Source organism: Venturia canescens, chromosome 2 (genome assembly GCF_019457755.1).
Source record: "Venturia canescens isolate UGA chromosome 2, ASM1945775v1, whole genome shotgun sequence".
In the NCBI taxonomy this organism is placed as follows: Eukaryota; Metazoa; Arthropoda; class Insecta; order Hymenoptera; family Ichneumonidae; genus Venturia; species Venturia canescens.
This window is the reverse complement of record NC_057422.1, coordinates 21,489,647-21,508,644: the sequence shown is the minus strand read 5'-3', so window position 1 is coordinate 21,508,644 and position 18,998 is coordinate 21,489,647. Positions and strand designations below refer to the sequence as shown.

General features: G+C 39.3%; 1 protein-coding gene across 2 annotated transcripts in view; it reads right to left on the bottom strand.

Moving 5' to 3' along the window:
* Invadolysin (leishmanolysin-like peptidase, invadolysin) overlaps nt 1–18,998 on the bottom strand; it is a 334,327-nt gene that overhangs the window by 22,024 nt on the left and 293,305 nt on the right. The window lies entirely within an intron of this gene.

The following is an 18,998-nucleotide window of genomic DNA, read 5'->3' as shown; positions in this document are numbered from 1 at the left end:
GTAAAATGAATGGTGGAAGTTGAAAATAAAATGAAATAAAATAAAAGTGCGCGTTTATAAACTCGAGAATCGGGTAGACGATCGCGTGATTATTAGATCGGAAGAATGGGACGGTTGGTTGCGCATGTCGCGGAGGATTCGATTGCAAGTGGAGAGAGTTTGAGAAGCATCGAAGCTTTGCCGCAGGGGGTTGTCTAAGATATATAAAGGTCTAGTCTTTGTGAAGGTAAGGTCTTTTGTAAAGGTGAAGACTACGAAGTTTCCTTCTAGGATCTCCCCTTTACTACTCCACTACGAGAACTTGGTTCAATAATGCGAAACTAGAGAACACAGGAAGGAAAAAGGATTCTGTATATACAGAATTATACGCGGTCTTTTGCATCCGGTATACGGCGGTATACTGGTCGAAAATCTGATCCATCTGAGCTCTTCCATATTCTCTATTCTTCTTTCTCCTGCTCTTTTTCGTTCTTCCTCGTTCCCCTATTTTGGATAAAAAATCTCTAGGTCTCGAACGTTCGTTATTTTCCTCGAAACTGTGCGAAAATATATCGAAACGTATAAATCGTTGAATCGATACAACCAAGAGATTTAGAAATCGTATAATGCATTGAGACGTGGAAAACTCCCGGATTCCGGTTATGGCTGGGAATATTTTCAGGGGCAATACAAACACAGTTGAATAAACAAAAAGTAACGTTCGAAAAAACGTTGCCACTTCTTCCAATAACATTATTCAATATAACTGTGTCCGCATCGAAGTATTGAAAAATTCAAAGACCCAGTAATTGCGAATAATTTATTGAATTATCTATTCCGACTGGTCCGCAGACCGGACTCTCGTGTTCGCTTATTCACTGATTTCTCGTCTCCGCTCTCGTTTTTTACACTCGAATGCCGTTTATTTTCTGGCAAGTTGACCTCTGGGTACGTTCTTTGAGTGAAACGAAGTTTGTGTTTGTGCTTGGATAAGCAAGCGTCTCGAGAGGCTCGGAGAAAGGTACACTGGAGAGCAGACAAAACGAGAGTGACGAATTTAACTGTTCTTTCTCGTGGGTCCGGGTGAAAAGTGTGTTGTGCCAAAGATGAAGACGTACCACCTGCATTGCCGCGGAAATTTCACGCTTGCGTATATACAAATGTATTCGTAAACAGCGTTGTAACATGAGACAGGGGTTGCAGCTCAGTAAAACCCTTGGTCTTTCCACTCTCTTTTGGAGAGAAAATACACACACAGAGAGATACGACGTTCAGATATATGCATAAACAAGACATAACGGTAACGGGGTTATGGTTGGTGCAAGAGTCCACGATGTAAGGGAGGAGACGGTGTGGTGATGCTGGGAGCATAAAACGCTTCGTAGCCCTGAGCTCCTTTATGCTAAAAGTTTTACAGACGCGAGTCGTGGGAGAGTCGAGGGTCGCTGGGCGGACCAGAGGGCGAAACCCGCTGAATATTCACGCGCAATTTCGAGAGCCTTGGTATGCCCGTCCGTGTGTTTGTGCTTGCTGCCCGTTGGTGATCTCCGACTGTACGACTTTAACCGGAAGATGAGGTATCTGCGCAAATCTTTCCACGGAGTGTCCTCAAAGTCATCCCCGAGATTTGCCAAGTAAACAGATCGCAAAAATCCGAAGAGAAAAGCCTGCTTGGCTCATTTTTCATTTTTAGGTCGGATCGCGATGGAGCATGGATGATTCATCAACCGATCAAAGGAAGTGCGGAACGCCTGTCATTTTCCCCGCCCAGCTGATAGGCGTGAATGTAATCGCTCCGCACGGTTCGTTATCTTGGTAATTTATTTGAGTTGTCGCATCCGATTGCTCGCTATCTTCAAATTGGTTGGTATCTTGTCGATGATACATCGGAAGGAAAAATGGATCACCGTGTATGGTTCCAATTTCATATTCTATTTATCTTTGACAGATATAGAGCGCAATTCCCTGAGCAGCTTGTGAAGAATGAATGAATAGGGAAAAGGACATAAAGAAGGTCGCATAATGAAAAAGGCGACATCGATGAGGCTGAAAGTTGTATTGGGTCAAAGGTAAATGACGTAATGATTGATAGGCTGAGAGACCGAATAACCAATAATCGTTGTCGATATATCTCCCGTCCTTTCAGCGTAAAAAGTTTCTATGAATAACTGTTAAGCAGCAGAAGCAGTAGAAAAATACTTATCTCACTCTTCACTTTTTTTGCTTTCACTTTCATAGTCACCTATTTCCCGAGAAGATTTTCTTTGCTGATACAGTTCTCCAGGAGAGAAAAACCCCAATGTGGCAATGACTTTACAGCCAATGTCGCTGGTCGATGGGAAAAAGCGTTCATAGTCGGTGGAAGGACATTTATAGAGTTTTATCTCGAGGGAAGTCTTCGGCATCTCCGACAAGTAGAGAAAACAAGGAAAAAGTTTATGTGTATAGATATCTGAACTGTTTGCGAACAAACGGGCGTAATTCAGATCAATTCTTGTGTTATAACGCGCCGTATAAGACTTTTGGTTTCTTAGCGATCGTTTTATACATCATTCGATAAAAAAATGAAGATCCGATAGCTGGCAGCTGGCAGCTCAAAAGATATAGAATAAACTAACTCTGTAATGTAACGCGAGTGATTGAATAAGTAACGGGAGCAAACAAGCAAAAAACTTAAGTAAGAAATATATTTCTCAAGATTTGAATGAGTTTGCATCATCGATATGAATAATTTTCAATTTCATTAATGAGAATAGTGGAATATATACAGTTCGAGGTTCAAATAGAATCTAGTTACTAGATGAATCGGTAAATAATTTGCGATGCTGCAGCGGCGAAAGTTGTGTTCGTCAATATTCTAGGGTCGAGGAATGGATGAAGAAACGAAGAGGATCCGGAGATGCAATGACACGGTGTTTGCGACTGCACTTCGTTAAGTAAACATTGCTTTCACGGTTATTTGCATCCCCTCCGATATACACGAGGCCTGGACGATCAATTCGAATAAATATTGGCGAGAGTCCGCTGCATCTCTCTTGCTCTCTCACTCTTTTTGCCTGTGATACTGCGCTCGATAGCATTGGCAAATACAAATTTAGTGGAATCTCGGAACTTCTAATGGGTTTGAGTCGATGCCGAACTCGCCCTTGCCCTGGTTCTGATCCGCCCCATTCTAAGGGATGTTTTCAAGTCTACAATATATCAATCGATGTCGTTCGATCCCTAGGCACACCTCAGGACAGAAAGCAAAAATTTTTCATGTGAAATAAAAGTATGTCAAGTGTAAGAGTATGTTCGAGGCATCCGAATGAAAATTTCAAAGTTTAATATGTGAACGAACCGAAAGTGTAGAAATTTCAAATCCCTGGAAATTGTTTAACAAAATATATAAAATAGCAGGATTAAAACGCTTCCCACATATCGGCTCACACATTCACACCTGCACTGTGCCATGGCTACGACGACGCGATGAAAACATACATTTTCTCTGTTTCCATAAGGTACAGAAAGAACAAGAATGAAATAGCAAGTTTCCTCAGTATTTTCGTGAAAAGACGTTGCTAAGTGAAAACACGCCTTGAGTCAATCGTCTCCGTATACGCCTGCATATGCACACATATATCACTCTCGCTCACAGCCGCACAGACATATATTTAGGTGGCAAATACGAAGAGCGAGCAAAGTGTAAATTCGCCGTGCACTCGACGGTAGTTGGAATTCGCTTTCCGCAGGGGTTTTCGTACCGTCGCATCCCTCTTTTCTTCACAAGTCGCATCAGTGGTAGCAGTCGCGAGGGCTGTTCTTGCTGAGTTTATAGGGAAGGGGATTCTATCTCGAAATAAATAGGTTTCTCGTTTTCGCGAATGGAAAACGTTTCGGCATCTCTCCGCCTTCTCATCATTCGTTTTTCTCTCGTTTTACCCGAGCTTCCCGTTTTAGAGAACATAAGTTCTCGTTGGATAGATAGAAACGAGCAGCAGCTATTATGCATCGTATGTTTATATATTTGTCTTGAAAATATATAGTTACATCGATTCATGTATATGTATAAAGTGGTGTGCCCAAAACACGGAAAAGAAGGTGAAATGGGGAGTGAAGAAAATAAGCAGAGGCATCGTGCACACTCTATACTATGCACTGTAAGAACTTCAGGTCTGCACGATATACAAAACACGAAATATATATATATAAATATACTTCCATACGCTTTAGTTTTCCGATGCTTACTTACATCTCCAATGAATGTGGAGAAATAGGGAGTGGACTCTGGTTTCAAATGAAGGAGCATAAATACTGATGGACAAGTAAGAAAACAGAAGAAAAATAACTGGCTGAGAGAAGAAACAGCTTCGAAACCGAAACGCTAAATTGGCCCGAAAGCGTTCTGCTGCGCTTTCCGTGTGAGTGCTATGAAAGCGAGTAGTGAAGGTGTGCGTGCAGTCAGACGCGCGTGTTATGTCGACTACGAGTGTGCTGCTGCTTACGATATGTAGTTTGCTCGTCATTTTTCTGAACACCCTCTCGTCTCAAGTGAAACTGAACCGAACATAAGTGAAACTGCGCAAATCTGTTTCTCATGTAAGCGTCATCGTTCCTTCCTTTTTCCGAATAACTGCTGTCTTCAAAGCTCATCTTCGGTCGTTATGGGAATTCAGAGCATCGTAAAATTATTTACGAATATCCGTACGGATATGGTGAACCTGATCGAAGGAGCGAAACCCGCCATCGTTTTTGTTATTTGTGAAATGCGGAAAAAAGCTCGTGCTGGCTCTACATCATTATTTGCACGTTTTTTGAGATTCGGCCATGCGGCTATTATTCTACTCACCGTGCAATGCCGTTGAGAGAAGCCTCTACAAACTGGTTAGAATTTTTTTATCTCAATGATCGCTTGCGAAGTGATATGTTTTAATGAATTTTCTGAGGAGCTGATGGAAAACGAGGAAAAAAAATATTCCGTCTAGTTTTTCGAAGAAAACAAATAAAAATTTATAGCATAGGATTAAAAAAGTTCTTTACCAATTTGTTACGAGTAATGGTAAGGAAAGTAAAATGCGCGTACTAGTGTGGAAAGGGGTGGTAAGGCAGTATTAAATCAAAGACGAAGATGCAGCTAGCTCACGAGCATAGAGAATTATTTAACGATTTTTTGCTATTATTCAAAAAGGGGATCCGAAAAAGAAGAAAGTTGCTCATACTTTTTGAAGACTTTGGCTAATACTTTGAGAGCCCAAAATAACTGCACTTATCCGAACTAGAACGCACTAGAGAAATGACATTGCAAATGTCAAAGAAGAATACATCAATTTGAAATATTGGAATCAATAGAGGATTGACGAACACATTTGTTTATATGAAGTGGGACATAGCGAACTTTTAGGAAATTAGATCACCCCGAAATACGAAGCATTTGGATATGGAGTCACGGAAATGAACCAGAGGCATCATCTCCAAAGAGTTAATTCCGTGAAACCGGTCCTATCGCATGCAGATATAATTCCGAAGAACGAACGTTGAGTGGTGAGATATCGGAATGAGATACGTTCGGTGATAAACTGAAGGTGAATTGATGATACCACACGATCCACGAATAGACAGGAAGTTTGAAATCAGAAATTAGGATGGTTATAATATTACTCAAGAAATCTTCTTGAATATCACAGGAAATTCGATCTGCCCGAAATGAATGAGAATAATGATACGTCGGCGACCTGATGAGCCGGATATGTCAGTTCCCTCGTTTTTTGACTCTAGATTCGCGGTATCGATTATCGGTAGGTTTCTCATTCCTATGCATGTGTTTTTATTTGACGATTTCAATCTTGCATCATTGCGATACAAGAAAAACTCTGAGTGTCAATTTTTCGAAAACGAAACATGAAAAAGTGTACCGAAACTCCGTCGCCGAAAACTGCAAAAAAATGTCAAGTATTTTACAATAATAGAACAAATATTTGCTGCATTTCAACAATGCAAACGGAGGGCCATGCGAAATTCAATTTTCCCACGATGCATGAGATAAAAAAAGCCTGTATATTTTCCCTTTGCGAAAAAAAAAATTTTTTCAAATGAAAAATATTTCCTGAATAATAACGGAAAAAGGGTGATAAAAAGTGTTAAATGAATGTATGAAATCAATATAACTTCGAATAAGAGCAGGCATTTTTTTCTATTTCCTGTATTAATTAATCAGATGTGCAAGTACTGCGTGTAATTGAAAAAAATAAACGAATTTATTTCGCAGTTTATAATCGAACGTGGAAAAAAGTTTGGTCGAGCATTTCTGGACGTGCGGAGATCGACTCTCAATGAGAAGAGTGTTACTAGAAGCCGTGGGACACAGACGATAGTGGCAAATGCAAAAAAAGAGTACACATTGCACAGCCTGCGTACATACATGTATTCAAAGAACAACTTTTGTCGATGCAAAAATATACATGCAACCATCGAACTAGAATATGTAAATTCATTGAAATTTCTCTGCTCCGAGCATCCCTCTCGTATTCGTCGTCGTTTTCCGCACACACACTCTTCGTTGAGCATATAGAGTATGCTCTCTCTCTCGAGCCCAACATTTTCGAGAGAAAAACCATTTGTGGGTCTCCGATAAATAAACGATAGCCTGGGCCAGTCGTGTAAATTTATATTGGCTTCGTTGTGATGCGATCCCATCGCTGAACTCGAGAATTCCGTTCAAATGATTCAGATATATATATTTTTTCCATATCTTCCCTACAACAGTTCTTTTTTTTCGGGCGAACGCGAAAATATCGATTTATTTTTGTATTTCACTCTCGACGACCAATCATGATTTATTTGCGTTGCATCGACCAGTTCGAGTTTCAGTGGGTGTAGAAATTAATAAAATAAATCAAAGAAAAAAACCGAATTGCTACGTTTTTTGTCATAATATCGGCACACAGAAGATGCATACGCAAAACTATATTTTATCAATCAATCGGTGTGTTTGTGTATTTATGTATAAAGATTTAACCTCATCTCATATAAAAGTGCGCCCGTGTGCATGTCCGTGGCCAACTCTTCTGTGTTGTCACAGGCAAAATCGACTCATCGCTTCGCCAATGGAAATCACGATCTCTGTTTTTTTCTTTCTGCTTTCATTATTCAAATTGAATGCATTGCTGAATCGTTTGACTTGATCTACACACAGCTGAAAGCTCAGCTGAAGGAAATAATATCAACCGATCGAATTTCTTACCCCTTGAACCTCTTTGAACTCCGCCTTCTTCCAAACCTAAACAGAAAGTTCGTTTGAACGACATCATTCGCCGAAACGATGCAGCGAAATTTATTTGAGGAGCATAAATGGCAAATCGACATTAGTGAAAATTTTTCAATTATTCAAACTTTATTTTTTGTGTCTCGTGAATTGTAATCCAGCGAAGTATTTCTATTTCGTTAATTATTCATTCGGTTTAGAGAGCTTATTAAATATATAGTCGAGTACTCAGTGGAATGAAAAAAAAAATATCATTCGTTGTCTACCTTCAGATAATGCAATCCTGCTACATATTGAATGTGCTCTAGAATGCTGCTGTCTGTCGAGTGCATCCAACGAAATTTCAATGAAGTATTTATTTAAATATCGTGACTTCCAAGAGAGCCAGCTTATTTTTCTTCGAATTCTCTTAGCCAGGGACAAAAGTATAAATATTTTATCAGGATGGCGGAGATAGCACGATAAATTCGTGCCATGATGAATATTGCTGGTACCGCGTTTTGCTGCTCACTGTCAAAACCTATATCGTCTCAGGTTTTACCGTCGTATTCTCGACGATGGCGACTAACTGAGGCATTTGGCCGAAGAAATGTGCGCAGGGACGTTTGCTCCTTGGATTCGGAAAAATGAAAGATTTTCTGCCGACGGGTTTTACGTATATATAAATTTATATCAGCTTTGTGCATACATTTCATATCATACGCAACCACTGCACCCGGAACAAGATAAATTACAGTTGGAGAGAAGAGCGAAAGATTTATTTCATTTGCGCGCGACATTTGAACGGATACATTTACATAAATGATGCATTTGCTATAAAAAAACCGATCCTTTTATTACAGATACTTCGACTTTGGAAGAAATTTTGAACTTTATTATTGATGCTCGTAATTATCTCCAAAAAAGGTGCGCATTTGAAATATTTTTACTTAAAAAATGTACATTCGTTGATATAGAGTTGCATTAGTTCCGGCTTCATCGTCAACTTTTTCAACCGATCGTTCGGTTGATTGTTCATTTCATGAAAACCCTCTTTCATGTGCAAATTGCCAAAAAAAAAAATTTTGAACAGGCGAGCTTAGAAAAAATCTACATCGTGGATTCGTGAAAAATCATCTGAGCAACAAATCGGGATGTTATACATTCAAATCGTGAAACGCGTTACCATGGAAATTTAGATCCATCAAAAGACTCTCATCAATCAGTAATGGTCGTGAATATTATGAAAATCGAATGAAAACAAAACAAGCATATGTGAATCTTTTTTGATATTGCGTATGTACGTTATAACCCAGCCCTAATGGTATTTAAGTTCAATGAAATTAATCCGACTCGAAGTTCATATAGTAGGGGATTGGAAATCCGATGCGCGGTAGCCAGGCCGATATTATTTTCACAGTTAGTCAATGGATGTAAGTTGAGTGGAATCGTTTTGCTAGACAGCCATTGAAATATAACGACTCTTTTCAAAGTACTCCAATTATTGAATCAGCTTCCAAACACCGTGAGTATATACGGCTTTCAACGAAAATGAATGCAGATCAGAAATAAGTTAATATTTCGCTTTTGTTTTATTATACAATGCTCGATGCTACAGATTTTCCATTGCAAATTCAAGAGACTTGAAATAATTGGACATGAAAGTTACTCCTTATTTTTAGTCCTTTAGGATCTTTAAAGGATTTATTTGTAGAAAAATATCGTTTCTCATTCATTTATTTTCATGTTTTCTACGTGAGTAAAAAAAGTTAACTCAATCTTAATAACGAAGGTAAAGAAAAATCATTTTATTCGTGTCAAAGCCAAAAATAATGACAACATTTGAACGATTTCTTTTTGGAACTCACACTCCAAAAATTACTGATTTTGATCAATAATTATTCTCAACAATTATCACATTTGTAAATATTAGTTATTTTTATAAATAACTGATTTTACTTATAGAAAGATTCCATGATCACCGCATTTCTTTTCAGTAATCTACCAACCAAGTATATCTAAATGCCTGATATGAACTGTCTCATACCTCGAAAAGATGGTAAAGAAATCGATAGAAATTGGAAGAGTGTCACAACCAGAAAATTTTCCGTAACTCTACTGATGTGAGGTTCGACAGAACCATAAACTGATGAATTTATTATCAACTATTTCTGTTTCTTGGTTACTGTAAGATTGGATAATGAGTTATAATGTACTTCTGTCACGTCAGAGAAAAGTTTTTTTCGTCAGCGAATCACTTTTTTTTTTAGAATCTTATATTGCTTCATACCGAGTTGATGCATTCGAGTTTCTGGAGTTTTTCGGTTCCTGTGTGCATATATATATGCTGCAACGCGCGTACATTGCTGCGGGCGATCAAGAGAGGTGAAACGATGTCAGCGGAATGCACAAAGGGAGGGACTACGTGATTTTATCGCAAAACCTATGGAACAAAGGACGGATAGGGCTACATTAAAGCCTACAATTTCAGCGATCGTTTTGATGGTAGACCACCGAACTGGCGAGTAACGTCACGTTCGAAAACTATGTTCAGGGTCTATTTTGAATATAACAGTGTACACTTCAATGTAGTCGATATTCAGCTGTGTTGGTATCGGATGTCCATCATCCCTTAGGTACATACATTGCGAACGGAATTCCCTATTATCGGCTTATCGATTCCACAATTGTAACAGTATGCAAAGGGTCGACTGAGGTCACCTAAACACGCCCTGTGGTTACCTTCCATGAAGCGAAAAATTCTGAAGGCTCTGGATGCAAATAACGAGGAGCATGAGACTTCAAAATCTAATTACAGTTCAGAGATATAATTGGAGGTACGAAAAAATCGAAACAATTTTGAATTGTATTATGCGTCTCCTCTTTCAGATTAGCAGTCAGAGTACCCACTCGAATGCTCTCAGTGCCACAATGTTTAGAATAATAAATAAAAAAATTTAGTCCATTAGATACATGCCTAAGGTTGACCTTCGGGTGTTTGGCTCGCGATTTTTATTCTTTTTCTTTGTACTCAAAGAAGGCCACATTGTTTTTGAAACACGTGGAAATTTTTTTATTAAAAATGGGGAAACGAGGACATCGCACAGAAGATAGGAGGGAAATTTTGTTCCTTTCTTCGAGAACGAAATTCCGTTCATTTCGTCAAGAACACAATTTTTTTCATCTCGTCAACTGATTTATTTAAGCGTCTTTATCATCGGCGTCTTTTCGATCTTTCAAGAATCAATAAAAATATTTAATGTTGTTTCTATCAAAACAGAGCCTATGAAAAGTCTCAAGTTTTCTATCATAATTTTTACGAATGCGTCTGAAGAGAGAAAAAATTACGTGCCTTATTTAGAGCTTCAAGCAGCATTTTTGGCTTGAAATTTTTCGGTGGCGGTCAGAGAAACTATGAAAACATTACTTCGAATTGATAATGCCACAGCTATTGCATACATGAAGCGTATGGGAGGAGTCCAATTAAAAAATCTAATAAGTAAAATTACGAAAAATTTTTGGAAGTGGTGCGAAACTCGAAATTTCTTTATTTTTGCATCGACCATTTCCTCAAAAGACAATAAAAACACAGATACTGAGTTACGAAGATTAGAACTCGAGACGGAGTTCCGTTTACCTCGGAAAGCTTCTAATCGATTGAAAAATCTTTCGGAAATACGGAGGTAGTTCTCCTCGCCAGCCGAAGTAATGCAAAATGCCAAAAATACATATCTTGGAGAAAAAACTTGCTGGGCTTATTTGCCATCGACGTATTTACTTTAGATTGAGACAGCTGGTTCTTTTATGCTTCCCCAACTTTTGCAATCATATTCGAGATTTCAAGGAAAATTCAAAGTGATGGCGCAACAGAAATTTTAGTAGATCCAAATTGGCCTTCACAAGCTTGGTTCTCTAGGTGTATGGCAATGTTCGAATCATCTTCAATCATGTTCGAGCCAAATAACAAATTACTTTCGTCCTCAAACAGAGAACCTTATCCAATTTGATCCCACCTTTCCCTCGTGGATGAGAAATCATCACGCAAGCTTTCTCTCAAAGGGACTTGACTCCAGGAGCTATCAAAATAAGCATTGCTTCACTGCCTGAAACATCTCTACGTCAATATGATTCGGTTCTGAAAAAATGGTAGAAAATCTGCCATCTTACTTTCGTGTTTGTGGAAAAATTTTTAGACCTTTTAATATTTCTTACGAGTGAAGTGCATAATGGAGCTTCTTATGGCATCGTCAATTCGCTCAGATCCGGTACAGCCTTAATTCTAGGATCAGATCTGAAAAAAAATCTGAGCATAAAAATATTCTGCAAAGTTGTCGCAAAGTCTCGCCCACCATGTTATAAATACGACAGTACGTTAGACCCAAAAGGGGTGTTTTTCGTCTAAAAGTGGTTTCCGAATAAAAAGATTTCACTGCAGGGATTATCAAGTAAAGTGGTCACGCTTCTGACCTTGACGATAGATCGTAGGATTCAAAATTTATCCGCTATCAACGTTGCGAACATTGACAAAAGCGGAGATCAAATCGAAGTGAAAATTATTGCTCAACTAAAAACATTGAACCTGAGACGAAGTCAACTAAGTCTTATGCTTCCTTCCTTCCGTGCAGACTCTTTGATCAATGTAGCATTGGAGTTTCGAAGAAGCTCATTCCTGAGCTTACCCCATTCAACCCGGTTGGTAATCGTACGGCAGAACTTTAAGAGAATAAAGATCGTGAGCCAAATACCTGGAGGTGTTAAACGTATATAAACATATGGAATCGACTAAAATTTTTTGGTTATCATTATAAACATTGTGGCATTGAGAGCATTGGAGCAGGTACTACGACCATTGGTCTTTCGGAGGAGGCGCTTCATACACAATTATAATAGAACTTCACTTGGGTAAGTTCGTTTAATCGTTCAATTGACGAACACTTTGATTTGCACATGTCCTGAACTCGCTACTTTCATTTCTGTCTTTCCAAAACAATATTCGGCAGAAACTTTATTTTCTGCTAATTTTTATCAGCGACGATATTTGCTCGCGACAATTAATTTTCTCGTTACCAAAAAATCTTCACTAATTTTTCTCATGAGAAATTTTTTCTTCTCACTTTATTTTTGTGTCAACAATAAAATATACTGTTTCATTGCCGTTATTAAAAACGTCGATTCGCAGTCCTGTGCTTTGATTCCATGGAAAAGTATAAAAAACGAGAGCGAAATAGAAATACGGGGAATGTAAGAGAGAGAGAGAGAGGGACGAAAAATGGAAGGCAGCAGGAGAGTGAGAAAGGACGAAAGAATGAGAGAGTAAAGTGATGCAAAAGGAGAGAGAAAGAGCTAGACGACTGCTCGAGAGTGCTTCACCGTGATATTTCAGAAACCTCGCTCGCGAGTTTGCAATATAACCGGAAAATGCAATATTCGAATGCTAGCACGCTGACTCCACGCGGCAATATTATACACAAATGAGAAACGCTGGCAAGTAGCATGGAGAGAATAATCATAATGATAATAAAAGCGTCGAAAATGTTCTGATATGGGGCGAAAATAACGTCTATGTGTTATACATACACACAAACACTATTAAACTTGATACAGTGCTTTAATAACCAATATCTTAATTGCATTTTCGCGCCTTTTTGTCGCCAAGGAAAAGACTTAAATGCCCTCCCTCAGAACCTACATATCAAATAAAATGAACGGTCACTACATAAGAAAAGGCTCTGACTGAGTAGCCTAATTATTACGTGTTCCATTCTCAATATCAAGCTGTTTCCATCCGCTGAAACAGTTGTAAAGTTTATAGTATAATAAAATGATTCCTGCGCGCACTGTTTCAGACTATAAATGTGCAAAGAAGAAAGTTGGAATAGAAATTCGGCAGTGCTTTTCGTAATTACGGTTGAAAAACTTTCGGGATTATTAATAATTCATTAGAGCTATTCAAAAAAGCATTGAAACGTGTGTATAAATAAACGTCAGTTAATGTTCGACTCTTTTTTTTCAGCATTGGGTCGATTCTTCCTCCATTTCACAGGAATGCAGAGGTCGAGGCAGAGGCGGGTTGGGAATGCTCATTATGAAATTAAATTAGCGGACGTTTTGATGGGGCAAACTGCAAGTATATAGAAGCCGGTGAACAACATTTTGCGAATTGAAGAGAGATCGGACAATGAAGCCGTATGTAATCGTCGAAAGGGAGTAAGGGAGAGAATAAGGGTAAAATAAAAGAAGCAGGAGAGGGGCCAGAAATACAAAAGAGAAATCCGACCACCAGTGTCACGTTATAAAAGTCCCTTAACGAGCTACGCCAATTAAAGAAAAGTCATCATTATGCCCCCGAGGTTTTCCAACCACCATCAGGAGTACTCTAGACGTTTTCTAAAGCTCGCTCAACCATACCCTCATATTCTCTCTCACTCACCCCCTCCACCAAGTCTCCGTTTTCTCCCTTCTCTTCAGCCCTGTTCTTCTGGCACCCGTTCCCTTATCGTTCTCCTTCTTTTCCCAGGAAAGTTCTCATTTGCTCGAAATGACCGAGACCGGGGGCTTTTGCTACGAGCTTCGTGGCAGAAAGGACCATGTATATACAGCGTATAGGCAGCCAAAAGAAAGCTACTGTAAACGCGCTGCTTTCAACGTGCTCGAGCGCGTATAATTGCGACACTTTAACGTAATTGCTCGGGCTATATATCTCCAATACTAACTTCTCTTACTACGTCCGTGAAACCCTACTGGAAACCGGTGTCAATTGTAACAAACATTTCTATAAATCAACGTCACGCCTTCAATTGTTCCTTAAAACTATTGGTTTCATTACTCTCCCAATATAATCTCAAATAAAAGTTTTTAAGTTCTTACACTTATTGTAAACGACCCTTCATTGTTTTCTTCTTATTGAACGAGTCAGAGAAACTATTCCAGTCGTTTTATCGTCCCGAAACATAATTTCCTGTCTAATTAGCAACGAACTTTTCTTTGTCTCATTGATCCTTTTATTGCCTGAGATTGAACAATTTTTTTTCCATTGAAAAGTGTATTATTATTGTGATTCAGCTTTGGTAATTTCTTCTGCCGACAAACCAGAACTATGCAGTTTGCTTTTGATGAAACAATCATCCACAGCAGCTTAATTAACAAATTTTCGTCCTTTAAACAGTTGCATTTATCGAAAGTCTTTCAACATCATCTAACCAGACTTTATTTGTCTTAACGGTAAAAGATCGTTGGCAACAGAAAACATTGGAACAATGTGTGATATAGTTCTTGCTATAGATACAGCTGTTTTTCTCTTCTTTTTTTTATCCGTGAAACTTTGGGCTGCGACCTCGTGTCACGTCTTTCTCAGAGCGACGAGAAAGTTGGACAAAGCGAGGAAGAATAGCAAAGGGATGGCAAGCAAGAAATACAGAAAAACGTTAGGGACGGGGGCAGGCAGTAGATGCTGGTTTTCATCGCGTTACCAGAAAGAGGGAAAGCTCTGCTGGCACACGAGAGATTGTGCCTATATAGCTTTTATTCTTCGCACCCCCGCGTCTCGACCCTTTGATCCCCAGAGATCGCGCGCGCTACATTGCTCTCGCTCCAGGCTATTATATCGTGACCTGACGATAACGCCTGGGTAAAAAACGAGTCAAAGGAAACCCCCTGGCTTAGGCGACGCGTCAAACCTTCTGAGACAAACTATATTTTTTTTTTTAATTTTTTTTTCTTCTTGAAGCAAAGAAAAAATTGGTTATAATTAATTTCAAACGAAACAACCCCTTGGAAAATGAACCCGGGTACTGGGGTAGTTAATGTGATTCGAATAAAAGTATTCTCTTTTCTTGAATTTCTTCGTTACAAGAAACGGGATGAAGTACGAGCTACGACGACGACGAAAGCATCCTCATCCGAGCCGAATAATCCCGAGAGAAAAAAGGAACTTTTTTAGTCTCTCATTCGCGCTGGAACTCAAGCTTCGTCAGGCTCTGAACATCAGGTCTCTTGCGTCTTGTAACACGACGAAAGTTCGCTTCCTGAACACCCTCTCCGCATTTTTCGCGGCGTAAACTCAAAACGCCGAAAATGGAAAAAGCAACCTTGGTCTTTCTTATCGAAGCGAATTTATTCGAGTATACGACATCTCAAGTCTTGTTACCCGGGAAAGCAAATATTCTAGAAAAACAAATGTAAAAAAATAATATCATCTCAGCTGGGCAAAGAGGGATTATCAACGACATCACAGAAGTGTAGATTGCGAGGAGAATACGAGCCATTTTCAAAGTGTGGTATATAATTTGTGGGCTGTACTTCCAGGGATAACTTTTCAGTAATCTTTCCACCTGAGATAATATTACAGTTTGGTAATGTCGGAGACTGTACTTTTTTAGCCCGATTTTATTCTATCTTCACGCTCGTTTTTTTTCATCCCTTCTTGGCTGGGAGATAAAAAGCGTCGGGGAAAGAGGTGGAAGGAGGCGAGGCGAGAGAGAGAGAGAAAAAGGGGAAGGGAGAAAGCCAAATAAAAAGCAGGATACCTCGTCATCTCTCAGAATGGTTGTCGCGGGGATAACGATTTCGTGAAGAGAACAATGGAGGACCGAAAGAATTGTTCACAAAAATGGAACAAGCTACACGAACGTACGAAGGTTGTCATCATCCACTTGGCGTTCTTACCGCCTTTTGAGATGGCGGAAGACGAAAGACTTTCTTTCATCGCCTACCACGTATTATAGCCCAAGGATATTTATGAATTGAGGACAGGAAATCTGCGGAAAATCCTGCTAGATTGGCGAGCCTTCTCATGGTTTTAGGCCGCTATCTTTCAACGCGTTGCCATATTCCCTTTTCTCTCTTTCCTGCCTGTATGACGATGACGAGGAGAAAGAAAGTGGTGGAGGACAGAGAAAAATGGAACGATATATTTTCTATCAGAGTCTGCCACATCCAAAATCTGATAATCCTTATTGAATCCAGTGGACCGAGGGTTGATAAAGAGAACTCCATTTCTATTTCTGTCTCTTTCTCTTTATTGACGATTTCGACGAAGCCAAAATGTTTTATCCGCAAATTCCAGCCGAGTGGTGTTTTTCTTCTTCATGTGTGCTGCGCATTCAAAACTATTTCGTCACAATACCTCCAAGGCACACTTTCGTATGCAAATAAATAGTCCGAGAAGTTATTTCTGAACAAGAGTGTCAATTACTGTTGAGCAAAGTCGTTGCATTTCAATTATGCGAATCCTGCAATCTCGATTCACAATAACGAAAGTCCAGTGATTTAGTAGGAAATAATTGGGATAGTTTATGACTGCAAATCATCAGTCTTCGCTCGTCCTTTTGTGCTCGCATTTTTTGAAGCTGTTAACTTTCGAGTTCATTTTGTATTTACAAATCAATAAGTGACAATTAAACAAATAATTGTTAGATAATTAGAGATAATTAAAGATCATTTTTAAAAATGACTCTTATCAGACCAGAGCTTAAAGTGTAGGCTTAGAATACTTGAAGAGCAGCGATATATCGTTAGATTAAGGAATCCCTGTTCCAAGTTTCGAATTCCTTCACGGTATAAAAATGCCCTTTCGTACGTGCATTGCACATACAAGTATTACCACTTATGGCTTTCAAAGTAATTACATTCCTGTCAGCGCCACCGAATGATCAATTGCTGTGAATGTTTCCCTGACAACGAGCATAGCTCAGGGAATACGTTTGGGCATTTCACGGAGTCTGTAGCATCCCAAAGGTATGTTACAATTTGTCCGTTGCGCACCGAAACCAAAACATTTGCAATTAACACGGGTCCTTTGTGCTCTCGACATATGTGCAATTTTGATTCTCTAACTTTATTGGTTTATTACCGATTCAAAATACAATAACAGGATACCAAATATTTTGTAAAAAATATTAATTGAAGCAGATCAACTGTTGGAAGCAACCGGCACAGCGATCATTCGAGCCTTGAAAAAAATGCCTCAGCCATTAAAAATATTTTGTATTCACAGTTCGTAAAGATTTTTTAAGTTTTCTATTCCATATGTCTTATTCATGTTCATTTTAAAGCTCGCATATGTCTGCATGCTTGATTTATTCAAAAATGTATGAAATCACGTGACAAAAGGAATAATGCAGAAAGAAGGCGAACATGGAAAAACACGAAAATTGGACTCAAGACTTTGGACGTGTCACCTATTCAGATGAAGTGTTAAATACAATTTCGTGCGTGTATATACGGAGATGCGATTTTATTTACGGATAGTTTTACACGTGTATGCATAAATGCATAAAAATGTATTAACATGTAGCACTATGTGTATATTCATGTATACACATATAGAGTTTGTGTCAGGCCAGCAAAGCGAATAATCTTGAAGCTTTCTTTCACGGCCGAGAGGTGTTTTGCGTTAGTTAATGGATTTTAGAGTACCCGGCAACGAGAAAAAGAAAATGAGAGGGAAAGAGAAAGAAGGCGAAAGCACATCTCGCACGGGAGATTCTGCGCGAAGCTCTGTGAATTTTTACGATCCAACAGTAGAGTAAGCGCGCCCCGTAGAGCTTTACCAGATATCGGGAGCGATTCTCGCACGATCGTAAAAGTAGCACGACGACGAAAGCTTATTCATTCGCAGAATGCTCGCGCCTGCTTCGACGTTCGTATGTATATAAATGGTTGTGAAAAACTGACGATGTAGAATTTTGAATCGTAATCTTGTCGTATAAAAAGAACAGGCGCACGAAGCGTACTATTACGAATAATTTTACATCTGGTACAAGCCGATTTTTTATCTTTATTGAAAATATTCCGTGTGGGTACATAATTCGATGCAAGACTAGTAATGATTTCTCTCGCTTTCTATCGATGATGAGAAAACTAATAGGACATATTTCTGTCGTTTTTCTGCTGGAAAGAAATGAAAAGAATGAGATAGGCTAATAGTTTTAATCAATTCGAACTTTTCAATCCCAGAGAACCCGGACAATCGACGGTTTATTCGGACCAAAAATTGAATTTCATTTCGGTTTCATCTTGCATATTTCGCTTGTCCAGTAAGTGAGAAAGCCGTAGGGGATGTATCCACACGAGAGCAAGAAAGTGCGATGGGATTAGGCATTGAGGGTTCGCCACGGTCATTCAGGATGAGCTCGTCGAGCCGTTACGAGAATAACGTCAATCGTTTGGGGCGCCACCATTCCGTGTTACGATTGACGTCGCAACACGCTCGGCGTTTCATTAATTTCACGGGGACCAAAACACGGAAAGCGACGGTAGGGCAAAGTACATCCGCGTCTCTTGAGCCCTTGGGAACGTCTCTCCCTTCCACAAAATGCTCTGTGTATTAGGGGCGCTTACACGAGCATCAGGACAGGACTAATTAACGCGGAAGCACCAGAACCTTCAGTGGCGAATACATCGCGGATCTGTCACTTAGGTAAATATACATTGGGGATATTCTAACGCAAAAATAGACGACGAATACACCATGACATTGTTTGAGACCAAATTTACCGGACCTCGATGACATTATTGTTGGTCGAATGGGGAATGGTTTCTCTATATTGAGTCAGGTAAATCGAGGAAACTGGAGGACGATATTTGAACTGTCTGATCAGTACTGATCTAATCCGAACTTGCTCAAGCAAAAAGGTTTCTCGTTCGCAATTCATGACACTACTAAAAGATTGTAGTTGCTTAAACCCGGTATTCGCAATTCCATTCGAAGTTTTAATTGTTTCTCTTTTAGTGCTCCGGATTTTCGTTGAGGCTGTTCGATTGTAATGTTGTTCATTTTTTTCGCATGTTTTGAGTCCCG